Raw genomic sequence first — 15,346 nt, 5'->3', positions numbered from 1 at the left:
AGAAACTGATCACGAAGACGAGCCTTGACGAAGGCAATATACTCAGGATCATCACCAGTAATGATCATATCATCAACATAGAGAAGAAGAAGAGTACGTCCACGAGGAGAAGTGTGAACGAAAAGTGCTGGATCATGAAGACTAGGAGAGAAACCAGCAGCAGTCACCACAGAGGCGAAGTGCTCAAACCAGGCACGAGGGGCCTGTTTGAGACCATAGAGAGAACGTCGAAGACGACAAACCATCCCATCGGGAACAGAATACCCAGGAGGAGGCTGCATGTAAACCTCCTCACTCAACTCGCCATTAAGAAAAGCATTCTGAACATCAAGCTGGGAGACAGACCAACGACGAACAGAAGCAACAGCAAGAAGGGTACGCACAGTAGTCATATGAGCCACAGGGGCAAAAGTCTCATCATAGTCACAGCCGTGCTCCTGCTGAAAGCCACGAGCCACAAGACGCGCTTTATAGCGCTCAAGAGATCCATCAGAGCGAGTCTTAATTTTATAGACCCACTTACACGTGATAGGACGAACACCAGAAGGTGGAGAAACAAGATCCCAAGTGCCAGTGTGCTCAAGCGCAGCGATCTCCTTAGCCATGGCAAGCTTCCATTCAGGATGACGCTCGGCATCCCGATAAGAAATCGGCTCGGAAACGACAGAGAGACCATACTGACTATGAGAGTAACGAGCTGGAGCACGACGCTGACGGACAGGCCGTGAAGGGGGAAGGTCATCAGCAGAGGACAACTCATCAGAAGAAGCGGAAGAAGGGACAGCATCAGAAGGATCCAAAGCCGGAGAACGAGGAGTACTAGGTGGACTAGACGGAGGAGAGGATGGTGCCGAAGGGGGCGCATCAGGACTAGGAGGGGGAGGAGACGGGATAGCAGGGGGTGCATCCGGAAAAATAAGAAAAGAGATATCATCCACCGGGTAAGTAGCCGAGGTGGGACGAGGATAGAAGGGACGCGTCTCATCAAACGTGACATCACGAGAGATGCGCATCCGACGACCAACGGGGTCCCAACAGCGATAGCCCTTATGCTCATCACTGTACCCGAGAAAAACACACTCAACAGACTGAGCGGTCAGCTTGGTCCAATCACGAGGAGGGAGAAGAACATAGCAACGCAACCAAATAAACGAAGTGTCGAGTAATCTGGAGAGCAACCAGAAAGACGCTCGAGAGGAATGCCACCTTGAAGGGCAGCAGAAGGCTGAATGTTAATGAGGTAAGTTGACGTAGCGACAGCCTCAGCCCAGAAATGCGGCGGAAGAGAGGAATCAATCATCATAGCACGGGTAGTCTCAAGAATATGACGATGCTTACGCTCGGCGACACCATTTTGAGCTTGGGCGCCGGGACATGAGAACTGGGCAAGGGTGCCCTGCTCAGCAAGAACAACACGCAGGTGCTGGGAGATATACTCTCCTGCAGAGTCAGCACGAAACACACGAATAGGCGTGGAATACTGAGTACGAACCATGGCTGCAAAACGCTGATAAATAGAAAGCACCTCACTGCGAGAGTGCATAAGAAACAACCAGGTGTATCGCGAAAAAATCATCAGTAAACAAAATATAGTATCGATGACCCCCTTTCGAAGGAAAGGGAGCCGGACCCCAAACATCCGAATGAACTAAATCAAAAGGTCGCTGAGATACAGACGCACTAGTAGGATAGGGAAGCTGAATCTGTTTGCCTAGCCTACAACCCTGACACGAATGCAAAGACACATCTCCTGAGACAGACCCCAGAAGACCACGACGAACTAATGACGATAAACGGGAGCCACAGAGGTGACCCAGCCGATGATGCCACTGCTGAAAAGATCCAGTGACAGAAGCAGCAACCGCAGGAGAACTGGCAGATGAAGTGGCAGCAGAAGGAACGCGAAGCCAGTCTAACTCCCAGAGCCCCGGGGACTCAAGGCTGCGAGGGCCAGCTCCAACCAGGGCCTGTGTACGGCGGTCCTGAACAGCACAAGAATCAGCGTCAAGAATGACGCGACAACCAGAATCAGTAAGCTGACTAGCGGAAAACAGGTTCATCTTAAGACTAGAAACATGAGAAACATGAGGAACAGAGAAAGAGGTAGTAGAAAGGGTGCCTCGACTGGAAATAGGGAGAGAGGTACCATCAGTCGTGATAACACGAACATGCGAAACAAGAGAGCGAAGAGCAGAAAGAATAGAAGACGCAGAGGTCATATGAAAAGAAGCTCCAGTATCCAGATACCACGGGGATGACGTACCTGACTGTGTGGAAGGTGGTGGTCGCGCGATGCCAGAAGAGCCAGGCACAGAACCAGCAGTACCCGTCGAGGAAGAGCCTGTACCAGCGAGCAGACCACGAAGACCACGGATAATGTCCTGATCAGATAGCGCAACATTAGAAGATCCTGAAGAACCAGCCTGACGACGAGTAAGATGTGGCGGGCGTAAGCTGGGATCCCTCTGCCAGCAAGTAGAGATAGTGTGGCCAGGCCTGCCACAGTAGGTGCAAGAAGGTGATGTCGAGCCACGAGGCTGCTGGGGCTGACGCTGACCCTGGAACGGAGGAGTAGGAAGTATCGGCTGTGCCGGAGGCCGCAACGAAGCCGGCGGCATAGGAGGTCCACGAGCAGACGGCACAGAAGGACCACGAGCAGCAAGAACAGAGGGAACCTCAAGAAGACCAGCACCACGAAGACGAGTCTCCTCAGCACGAAGCTCAGCAAGGACCTCAGAGAGCGGAACACGACCACGGGCAAGCAGCTGGGCCCGGCGCGGCTCAAACTCCTTACGGAGCCGCGACAAGAACTCAAAAACGCGCTGAAACTCCAGATCCGCGCGCACAGTCAGACAGCAGGGACAGGTGGCACACACAGCTGTACGGAGAGAATCAAGCTGGCGCCAAATAGCAGCACTCTGAGTGTAGAACTCATCAATAGTAGAATCACCCTGCTGAAGGGCATGTTCCTGGCAGACCACAGACAGGTAGAGAGCATCCCCAGACGGCTGATAGCGCTGACGAAGAAAAGCCCACTGAGCAGCAGCGGTGGGAAGACCCATAAACTCAGCAGCATACTGAGGCAGAACACTGGAGGTGAAAACAACAGCATCACGAGCATCCTCATCAATCCACTGAGTGTACTCAGTCAGATCCAGCCGGTAAGTCGCAACGACAGTAGAGTGGTCCTGGACCTTCCGGTCATAATCAGCCAGAGCAGTGTCATCAACACTCTTGGCTGCATCCTTATCCGCCTGAGTAGCATCAGGGGCAAGGGCAACAGGTGGCGGTGCAACAGGCACCGTAGGAGCAACAGGGCGCGGCGGACAGGAGACCTCGCCAGAAAGAACACCCTAAAGATGAAGACCGTGCATGTGGACGCGCATAAAGGCAGCGAAATCAGGGTAATTCGCGCCATCGAAAATCACCGGGCAGCGAGGGATCGCAACATAGCCCGAGGAAGACATAGCTCTTTTTTTTTCTTTCTTTTTTTTTGGTTTTTTTTTACCTCAGCCGGAAGTCAACTGCACGGCCACGCAAGGAGATCGATCTCGGGTCGATCGGAGAGCAGGAGGACGCGACAGCCAGGGAGAAGGGAAATCGGGCGGCAGCCAGGGAGCAATCGAAGCAGGACCAGCAAGGGAAAGCGGCTCGGCAGCACGCGCGGGAGGGCGGGCAGCGATCGATGCAGCGGCTCGGCATCACGCACGGGCGGGCGGGGCGGGCAGCGATCGATGCAGCGGCTCGGCAGCACGCACGGGCGGGCGGGCAGCGATCGATGCAGGGCGTCGGGCGGCCGGATCGATGGAGGGCGTCGGGCCTGGCGCCTGGATCGGATCGAGCGGAGCGGAGCAGGAGGCGTCGGGCCAATATCTTCCGAGCGGGGAGCGGGGGCGAGCAGGCGTCTGATACGCGTACAGCACGCGTCCGTTGGGAACCCCAAGAGGAAGGTGTGATGCGTATAGCTGCAAGTTTTCCCTCAGTAAGAAACCAAGGTTTATCGAACCAGTAGGAGCCAAGAAGTACGTTGAAGGTTGATGGCGGCGGAGTGTAGTGCGCGCAACACCAGGGATTCCGGCGCCAACGTGGAACCTGCACAACACAACCAAATTACTTTGCCCCAACGTGACAGTGATGAAAGGACACGGATGCCGCCTAGAGGGGGGGGGGGGGGGTGAATAGGCGGTTTAAAACTTTTACGAGATGGGCTTAACAAATGCGGAATAAAACTAGCGTTTACTTTGTCAAGCCCAAAGCCTATATACTATGGTTCACCTATGTTCACCAACAACTTATTCTAAGCAAAGGTTCACCAATGTGCACCAACAATTTATGCTAAACAATACAAGCAAGCATGTGATAGCAAGATATATATAGCTTCAAGCACGATGGCTATCACAAGGTAAAGTGCATAAGTAAAGAGCTCGGGTATAGAGATAACCGAGGCACGCGGGAGACGAAGATTTATCCCGAAGTTCACACTCTTGCGAGTGCTAATCTCCGTTGGAGAGGTGCGGTGGCTTAGTGCTCCCAAACGGCACAAGAGGCTCACCTTGAGGTGTGGTTGCTCGATGCACACCAACGCCACAAAGGCCTCACCCCAAGATGCGGTACTCACACCACACACCGAACGCCACGAAGGCGCCTCACCTAAATCTCCGGTGACCCTCGCCACAAAGGCCTAGGTCACGGTTCCACTAAGGGATTTCCTTCGAGGCGGAAACCGGGCCTTACACAAAGGTTGGGGCACACATCCACAACTTAATCGGAGGCTCCCAACAAATCACCACAAAGGTCTAGAATCCGTCTAGGGTTCCAAGAACCCAAGAGTAACAACCTTCTTGCTTTCACCACCACGAATCACCGTGGAGAACTCAAACCGATGCACCAAATGCAATGGCAAGAACACCACAAAGATGCTCAAGTCCTTCTCTCTCAAATTCCAAAAAAGCTACAAAAGCTATTGGGGGAATAAGAGAGGAAGAACAAAGAGGAGAACACACAATTCTCCAAGATCTAGATCCCAAAGATTCACTCACAAAGAGGTGATTTGGTTTGGTCAAAGTGTGGATCTAGATCCCCTCAATCTTTCTCTCAAAAAGATGCAAGAATCATTGGTTGGGGAAAGAGAGATCAAGCTCACAAAAAGTCAATCAACAATGGTGGTGAGCTTGAGAGAGAGGGGAGGAAGAAGAAGGAGCAAGCAGTAAAAAACCAGGAGAGAGAGGGGGCTTAAAAAGGATGCCCCAAATTTTCTGCCCGTTGGAGACTTGCTCGCGCGGGGGAGAAGGGGACCGGTAGTACCGGCCCTTGGTGGCCGGTACTACCGGCCAGTGATGGCAGGAGGCGGCGGAGGAGGCGAGCTGCGGGCAGGGAGGGGGAGGCCGGAGCCTCCGGCCATGGTACCAGCCGGGGTACCGCCGAACCTCCCCATAGCTCTGGAGCTTCTCTATGGGACTCGGCGCCTTAGCAGTACCGCGGGCGGTACCGAGCCCGGAGGCTCCGGCCATGGTGAGGCCGGTGGTACCGCCCGTGCCTCCGGCGGCTGCCCCTCCTCTCCTTTTCCTTTCTTTTACTTTTCTTTCTTTTAAACCCAAATATGAAATGCAAATATCTTGAGATTGGAGAATCCAAACGAGATGAAACCAATTTTGTTGGAAAGAGGTCGACAAGAGCTATCCCTACAAAAAGGTGCAGCACCTCAACATGAGGAACCGAGAAAATCACCAAACTCGAAAACGCAACAAGTGATCTATGCGAAATCCGTTTTCGAAGAACTAGAGCTTGTCATGAGAATACGCACAAGCTCTAAAACATCACATGGATAAAAACCAAATAACAACCAAGAAAGGTGATGCAAGGATGCAAAGGTTTGAGCTCTCTCCAAACGATACGATCGAGTTACTCACTCGAGAGCCCTCTTGATAGTACGGCAACTAACCTATAAACCGGTCTCCAACTACACTATGAGACCGGTGAGAAAGAAACCCTATCAAGAGCAAACCTTATACTTGCGCATTCCACTTGAGCTCGATGATGACGATCTTGACCTCAACAAGATGGAACGCCTTTCTTGATTGTGCTTGCTTGATGAAGTCTTGTGGATTGCTCCCCCATAATCCACCATGGGAGAGCTTCTTCTTCGGCACATCTTCACAAATCCATGAACACCATATGGATGGCAAGCTTCAAGCATATGGTCTCTTCGAGTTGGCTCATCTTGAACTTGCACTTCATTTCTTCATTCTTCATCATGTTGATGTCTTGAGATAACTTGAGGGCTCACTTCATCTTCATCTTCATCTTCAAGACATACTTGACACTTGATATCCTTCATCAATTTCTTCTTATTGCAACCTTGAAGCCAACATATGGTTCAAGCATTGCCTATGGACAACTCCTACAAATATAACTCAATGCAAACATTAGTCCATAGGGATTGTCATTAATTACCAAAACCACACATGGGGGCTCCATGCACTTTCAAGTGAGGTTGTCAATCTCACCGGCTTGCTGTAACAAAGGATTAGATGTATAGTGTGGATGATGATTGTTTGCAGAGAACAGTAGAACAAGTATTGCAGTTGATTGTATTTGATGTAAAGGAATGGACCGGGGTCCACAGTTCACTAGTGGTGTCTCTCCCATAAGAAATAGCATGTTGGGTGAACAAATTACAGTTGGGCAATTGAAAAATAAAGAGGGCATGACCATGCACATACATGTTATGATGAGTAGTGTGAGATTTAATTGGGCATTACGACAAAGTACATAGACCGCTATCCAGCATGCATCTATGCCTAAAAAGTCCACCTTCAGGTTATCATCCGAACCCCCTCCAGTATTAAGTTGCAAACAACAGACAATTGCATTAAGTATGGTGCGTAATGTAATCAATAAATACATCCTTAGACATAGCATTGTTGTTTTATGCCTAGTGGCAACAGCACATCCACAACCTTAGAACTTTCTGTCACTGTCCCAGATTTAATGGAGGCATGAACACACTATCGAGCATAAATACTCCCTCTTGGAGTTACAAGTAACGACTTGGCCAGAGCCTCTACTAATAACGGAGAGCATGCAAGATCATAAACAACACATAGATAATAGATTGATAATCAACATAACATAACATTCATTATTCATCGGATCCCAACAAACGCAACATGTAGCATTACAAATAGATGATCTTGATCATATTAGGTAGCTCATAAGATCCAACAATGATAGCACAATTAGGAGAAGACGACCATCTAGCTACTGATATAGACCCATAGTCCAGGGGTGAACTACTCACACATCACTCCGGAGGCGACCATGGCGGTGAAGAGTCCTCCGGGAGATGATTCCCCTCTCCGGCAGGGTGCCGGAGGCGATCTCCTGAATCCCCCGAGATGGGATTGGCAGCGGCAGCGTCTCTGGAAGGTTTTCCGTATCGTGGCTCTCGGTACTGGGGTATTCACGACGAAGACTTTAAGTAGGCGGAAGGGCGGAGTCGGAGGGCTGACGAGGGCCCCACACGATAGGGCCGCGCGGGCCCCTCCTGGGCCGCGCCGCCCTAGTGTGGCGGCGCCTCGTCACCCCACTTCGGTTCCCTTTCGGTGTTCTGGAAGCTTCGTGGAAAAATAGGCCCCTGGGCGTTGATTTCGTCCAATTCCGAGAATATTTCCTTACTGGGATTTCTGAAACCAAAAACAGCAGAAAACAGTAACTGGCTCTTCGGCATCTCGTTAATAGGTTAGTGCCGAAAAATGCATAAATATGACATAAAGTATGTATAAAACATGTGAGTATCATCGTAAAAGTAGCATGGAACATAAGAAATTATCGATACGTTGGAGACGTATCAGCATCCCCAAGCTTAGTTCCTACTCGTCCCGAGTAGGTAAACGATAACAAAGATAATTTCTGAAGTGACATGCCATCATAATCTTGATCAATACTATTGTAAGCACATGTAATGAATGCAGCGATTCGAAGCAATGGTAAATACAATGAGTAAAGAACTGAATCATATAGCAAAGACTTTTCATGAATAGTACTTTCAAGACAAGCATCAATAAGTCTTGCATAAGAGTTAACTCATAAAGCAATAAATTCAAAGTAAAGGTATTGAAGCAACACAAAGGAAGATTAAGTTTCAGCGGTTGCTTTCAACTTGTAACATGTATATCTCATGGATATTGTCAACATAAAGTAATATAATAAGTGCAATATGCAATTATGTAAGAATCAATGCACAGTTAACACAAGTGTTTGCTTCTAAGATAGAAGGAAGTAGGTAAACTGACTCAACATAAAAGTAAAAGAATGGCCCTTCGCAGAGGGAAGCATTGATTGCTATATTTGTGCTAGAGCTTTTATTTTGAAAACAAGAAACAATTTTCTCAACGGTAGTAATAAAGCATATGCATTATGTAAATTATATCCTACAAGTTGCAAGCCTCATGCATAGTATACCAATAGTGCCCGCACCTTGTCCTAATTAGCTCGGATTACCTGGATTATCATCGCAATACATATGTTTTAACCAAGTATCACAAAGGGGTACCTCTATGCCGCCTGTACAAAGGTCTAAGGAGAAAACTCGCATTGGATTTCTCGCTTTTGATTATTCTCAACTTAGACATCCATACCGGGACAACATAGACAACAGATAATGGACTCCTCTTTAATACATAAGCATTCAACAACAAATAATATTCTCATAAGAGATTGAGGATTGTTGTCCAAAACTGAAACTTCCACCATGGATCATGGCTTTAGTTAGCGGCCCAATGTTCTTCTCTAACAATATGCATACTCAAACCATTCAACTCATGGTAAATCGCCCTTACTTCAGACAAGACGAACATGCATAGCAACTCACATGATATTCAACAAAGGTGTTGATGGCGTCCCCAGGAACATGGTTATCGCTCAACAAGCAACTTATAAGAGATAAGATGGATAAGTACATATTCAATACCACAATAGTTTTTAGTCTATCTGTCCCATGAGCTATATATTGCAAAGACAAAGAATGGAAATTTAAAAGTAGCACTCAAGCAATTTACTTTGGAATGGCGGAGAAATACCATGTAGTAGGTAGGTATGGTGGACACAAATGGCATAGTGTTTGGCTCAAGGATTTTGGATGCATGAGAAGTAATCCCTCTCAATACAAGGCTTAGGCTAGCAAGGTTATTTGAAACAAACACAAGTATGAACCGGTACAGCAAATCTCACATAAAAGACATATTGTAAGCATTATAAGACTCTACACCGTCTTCCTTGTTGTTCGACCCTTACTAGAAAATATCTAGACCTTAGAGAGACCAATAATGCAAACCAAATTTTAGCAAACTCTATGTATTTCTTCATTAATAGGTGCAAAGTATATGATGCAAGAGCTTAAACATGAGCACTACAATTGCCAAGTATCACATTATTCAAGATATTATACCAATTACCACATGTAGCATTTCCCGTTTCCAACCATATAACAATTTAACGAAGCAGTTCAACCTTCGCCATGAACATTATGAGTAAAGCTAAGGACATATTTGTCCATATGCAACAACGGAGCGTGTCTCTCTCCCACACAATGAATGCTAGGAACCAACTTTATTCAAACAAAATAAAAATAAAAACAAACAGACGCTCCAAGTAAAGCACATAAGATGTGATGGAATAAAAATATAGTTTCACTAGAGGAACCTGGTAATGTTGTCGATGAAGAAGGGGATGCCTTGGGCATCACCAAGCTTAGATGCTTGAGTCTTCTTGAAATATGCAGGGATGAACCACCGGGGCATCCCCAAGCTTAGAGCTTTCACTCTCCTTGATCATATTGTATCATCCTCCTCTCTTGATCCTTGAAAACTTCCTCCACACCAAACTCAAAACAACTCATTAGAGGGTTAGTGCATAATCAAAATTCACATGTTCAGAGGTGACATATTCATTCTTAACACTTCTGGACATTGCACAAAGCTACTGAAAGTTAATGGAATAAAGAAATCCACCAAGCATATCAAAACAGGCAATGTGAAATAAAAGGCAGAATCTGTCAAAACAGAACAGTCCGTAAAGAGGAATTTTTTAGGTGCACCAGACTTGCTCAGATGAAAATGCTCAAATTGAATGAAAGTTTCGTACATATCTGGGGATCACTCACGTAAATTGGCAGAATTTTCTGAGTTACCTACAAAGACTACTGCTCAAATTCGTGACAGCAAGAAATCTGTTTCTGCGCAGCAATCCAAATCTAGTATGAACCTTACTATCAAAGACTTTAGTTGGCACAACAATGCAAAAAAATTAAGATAGGAAGAGGTTGCTACAGTAGAAACAACTTCCAAGACTCAAATATAAAACAAAAGTGCTGTAGTAAAATCATGGGTTGTCTCCCATAAGCGCTTTTCTTTAACGCCTTTCAGCTAGGCGCAGAAAGTGTGTATCAAGTATTATCAAGAGACGAAGCATTAACATCATAATTTGTCACATTAGGTATCTTAGATGCTCCGTTATCTGTAGTGGTATTAAGAGCTTTATCAATTTTAGGCCTATAATGGTTTTTTGGTTTAGACACCTTAGAGACATACATGAACTTTTGCTCCTTACCCACATAAGCTTTCTCCTTAAACTTAATAGAAGAAAAAGTTGAACCCAAGGTTCCCATAGCCTCTTCAAGTTCACTAATCCTTTGGGTTTGATTATCATGAATAGCACAAGCTTCTAAGATGGTAATTCTCTCATTAATTCCTCCTAGAGATTTATCAAGTTTATTAGTGCTATCAAGTAATACTCCCAAATTAGTCTCAATACTTGGAAGTGCTCTATGGTCTCCAACTTTTTCATGACATCTTCAAGAGAGATTTCAATTTTAACTTTATTAACAGGTGGTATTCCAAATAAACTCTCAATTATGCAACTAGCTTCTAAGACAGGAGTGCCTAGGAAATTACCTCCCGCGAGACAATCAAGAACATACCTATTCCAGCTAGAGATACCAACATCAAAATTCCTGAGTAGGATAGTGGTGGAGTGTTTCTTAGTGCATCTATTATGAGCATCACTAATTCTATACCAAGCATCTTTTAAACATTCTCCCCCTTGTTGCTTAAACGAACGAACTTCAACTTCAGGATTACTCATTTTAGCAGTAGTAAATAAAACAAACTATATAAAGTAAATGCAAGTAACTAATTTTTGTGTGTTTTTAATATGGAGAACAAGACAGTAAGTAAAGTAAAACTAGCAACTAATTTTTTTGTATTTTGTTTTAGTGCAGCAAACAAAGTAGTAAATAAAACTAAAGCAAGACACAAACAAAGTAAAGAGATTGGAAGTGGAGACTCCCCTTGCAGCGTGTCTTGATCTCCCCGGCAAAGGCGCCAGAAAAAGAGCTTGATACGCGTACATCACGCGTCCGTTGGGAACCCCAAGAGGAAGGTGCGTGCGTATAGCTGCAAGTTTTCCCTCAGTAAGAAACCAAGGTTTATCGAACCAGTAGGAGCCAAGAAGCACGTTGAAGGTTGATGGCGGCGGAGTGTAGTGCGGCGCAACACCAGGGATTCCGGCACCAACGTTGAACCTGCACAACACAACCAAATTACTTTGCCCCAACGTGACAGTGAGGTTGTCAATCTCACCGGCTTGCTGTAACAAAGGATTATATGTATAGTGTGGATGTTGAATGTTTGCAGAGAACAGTAGAACAAGTATTGCAGTTGATTGTATTCGATGTAAAGGAATGGACCGGGGTCCACAGTTCACTAGTGGTGTCTCTCCCATAAGAAATAACATGTTGGGTGAACAAATTACAGTTGGGCAATTGACAAATAAAGAGGGCATGACCATGCACATACATGTTATGATGAGTAGTGTGAGATTTAATTGGGCATTACGACAAAGTACATAGACCGCTATCCAGCATGCATCTATGCCTAAAAAGTCCACCTTCAGGTTATCATCCGAACCCCCTCCAGTATTAAGTTGCAAACAACAGACAATTGCATTAAGTATGATGCGTAATGTAATCAACAAATACATCCTTAGACATAGCATTGATGTTTTATCCCTAGTGGCAACAGCACATCCACAACCTTAGAACTTTCTGTCACTGCAGATTTAATGGAGGCATGAACCCACTATCGAGCATAAATACTCCCTCTTGGAGTTACAAGTAACGACTTGGCCAGAGCCTCTACTAATAACGGAGAGCATGCAAGATCATAAACAACACATAGATAATAGATTGATAATCAACATAACATAGCATTCATTATTCATCGGATCCCAACAAACGCAACATGTAGCATTACAAATAGATGATCTTGATCATGTTAGGCAGCTCACAAGATCCAACAATGATAGCACAATTAGGAGAAGACGACCATCTAGCTACTGCTATGGACCCATAGTCCAGGGGTGAACTACTCACACATCACTCCAGAGGCGACCATGGCGGTGAAGAGTCCTCCGGGAGATGATTGCCCTCTCCGGTAGGGTGCCGGAGGCGATCTCCTGAATCCCCCGAGATGGGATTGGCGGCGGCGTCTCTGGAAGGTTTTCTGTATCGTGGCTCTCGGTACTGGGGTATTCGCGAAGAAGACTTTAAGTAGGCGGAAGGGCGGAGTCGGAGGGCTGACGAGGGCCCCACACGATAGGGCCGCGCGGGACCCTCCTGGGCCGCGCCGCCCTAGTGTGGCGGCGCCTCGTCGCCCCACTTCGGTTCCCTTTCGGTGTTCTGGAAGCTTCGTGGAAAAATAGGCCCCTGGGCGTTGATTTCGTCCAATTCCGAGAATATTTCCTTACTAGGATTTCTGAAACCAAAAACAGCAGAAAACAACAACTGGCTCTTCGGCATCTCGTTAATAGGTTAGTGCCGGAAAATGCATAAATATGACATAAAGTATGTATAAAACATGTGAGTATCATCGTAAAAGTAGCATGGAACATAAGAAATTATCGATACGTTGGAGACGTATCAGCGTCGGGCCAAAAGTAGGAGATCCGGCGCGGGCCGGCACAGGGAAGCAGCGGAGAGACGAAGGCGACGGGAGCGGAGAGAAGAAGGGCGACGGACAAGCAACGTCGGGAAAATTTAGAGAACCAATTTCGGCTCTGATACCATGTTAGGTAATATGCTTGTTGTATTACCAGGGGGCCAAAGGCCACAAAATATAGTACATGTACAGGTGCACATATGCAGAAAGCCCCTAACATATGGGGAAACTACAATATACAGATATATACATCTAACAGGTCTCACTGGCGCAGCAGTATAAGCATAATTTTATATTCAGAACGAGCCACGAGCTAAAATTGGTGGTAGATCAGTATGCATGGTTTGGACCAGTAGCAATTCTAGGATGAAAATGCAGGGTGGGCTCAAACGCTAAGTTGCGGATATAAACTAGCGTCATGATGCCACAAAATAGTCAGCAAACATGCATGATAATTTTTTAGCACTAAACTACTGTGGACTTTTACTACTGCTTAACTGGGCCACGATGACAACACTGCCTTGCCCAGGACAGGGTTGTCCCGTACCGTTCATGCAACTTTTTTTTTCAAGAGCACACGCTGTCATCGTGGTGAACAGACAGATGCCATGGGATGGCTTAAGTTGGGGCCGAATGGACGCTAGTGGATTCGGGGGAGGGTTTGTGTTATGGTTGGAGAGGTTTCCGGATGGATTCCTCAAGAACTTGGCCATGGCCGAAGGAAGAAGATGATGAACACAAGAACAAGAACAGCACTAGATATCTCTATTTCTTCATCACAAGTGCTTACAAGTTTCTGTGTACAAGCTTTGTAACCTAGAGTATTGTAACGTGCCCGCGAAGGGCTGTGCCCCCTCTCCTTATATAGGGGAGAGGGTGGCTTACAAGGGAAGAAACCCTAGAAATGGAATCGTTGACTGGACAAAATACTTTACAAAGCTACTTTAGCTACCGGTGATGCCGGTATGTCTTTAATCAGGAGCTGTGACATCCTCCGGCACCTTTTACGTCATCCCCTGCCTTTGGCGTCATGGCTTCGATTAAAGCTGAAGTGCTTCGCTCATCTTTGTCTTCTAGCTCTGGAGAGCATCTTTGATTGGTCTCTGCCGACGTGCTACAGTGTAGCCTGTTCCGGTTATTCCGGTACGCTCTCAGCAAGTTCCGGTATCCCCTCCTTGGGATACCGGTATGATTCTCTGAATCAACTTCTGCTATCCAGAATAAGCTTTAAACCGGTACTTTGATGGCCTAAACCATCCGGTTTTGGCATGCCTTTGGCATACCGGGGGTCATCCCCCCAACATTAGTCCCCGAAGCTGGTATAGTCCGGTGGATCCTATCCAACGGACCATGCCAGGTTTTCCTCTCTCAAGGTACCGGTTTAACCCTTCCGGAATCCGGATCGAACTCTTCGGCGTCCTTGCCGAACTTGTGTATCTATACCGGTTTTCTCCGGCATCTCTTGTCATTAATCCTCTCCTCGACGAAGTCGAGAATATCTCGAGTATCGCGCCTGTCAGTGACATGCGCACTGTGCCTGGCGCGCGACAGTGTCAGTGGTCACTTCGGTTCGTCTTCTGTGCCAACATTTATGGCGCCGCACTGGATCCGCGCGGCCGTTCCGAATCCGTGTGGCCTTCCCCGTGTTTTCTATTTTCCGCGCATGTATCCGTGCGCCATGTGGCGGCCCAAGAAACGAACCGCCGCGGCCCAGCGGTTTTCGGCCCACTACGCGCTCTCCCTATTTAAGGGGGGAGCGGTTCCACTTTCTTCTTCTTCTCGCACTTGCCCCCATTCTCTTTGCGCTCTCAGCTTCTTGCCTCCCGTGCTTCCGCTGTCGCCGTTCTCCGCCGAAGCACTACTCCGGCGAAGTCCAGCCGCTGCTCGTGCCACACAGGGGACCCTCCGCCGTAGCGAGGTTCCTCGAAGATCTTCGCCTGCCGTAGCCTCGGGTTCCCGCATGCGCCCTCTGCACGCCTTAGCCGCCGACCTTCTCCGACGACCTCCAGCCCGTCGCTCCTACGGCAATCAACTTCGCCAGCGTCTCCGCCGCCTCTGGTTAGTCTCTAGATCCCAGTATCTTCTTGTTTCTCTTGGCATTTCAGTTCTTGGGGCGCTAGGATATTTATCTCTGTTTTTTCTTGGTTTTCCCCTTTTCGTAGATCTTCGCACGAGGCTAGGATTTGGGAAAGTTGTTTGCGAGTAGCATCCGACATTTTTTTTTAGATGTCAACCGAGCTCTACCTTACCGAATCTTCCGGCAGCAGCCGCCAGAATCTGTCTTCCGGTAGGCTTGAAGCTGAGCCAGACCGGATGGGAGCTTCCTCATCCGTTCCGGATTCTAGCTCTAA

Source organism: Lolium perenne, chromosome 5 (genome assembly GCF_019359855.2).
Source record: "Lolium perenne isolate Kyuss_39 chromosome 5, Kyuss_2.0, whole genome shotgun sequence".
Lineage (NCBI taxonomy): Eukaryota > Viridiplantae > Streptophyta > Magnoliopsida > Poales > Poaceae > Lolium > Lolium perenne.
This window is presented reverse-complemented; position numbering follows the sequence as displayed.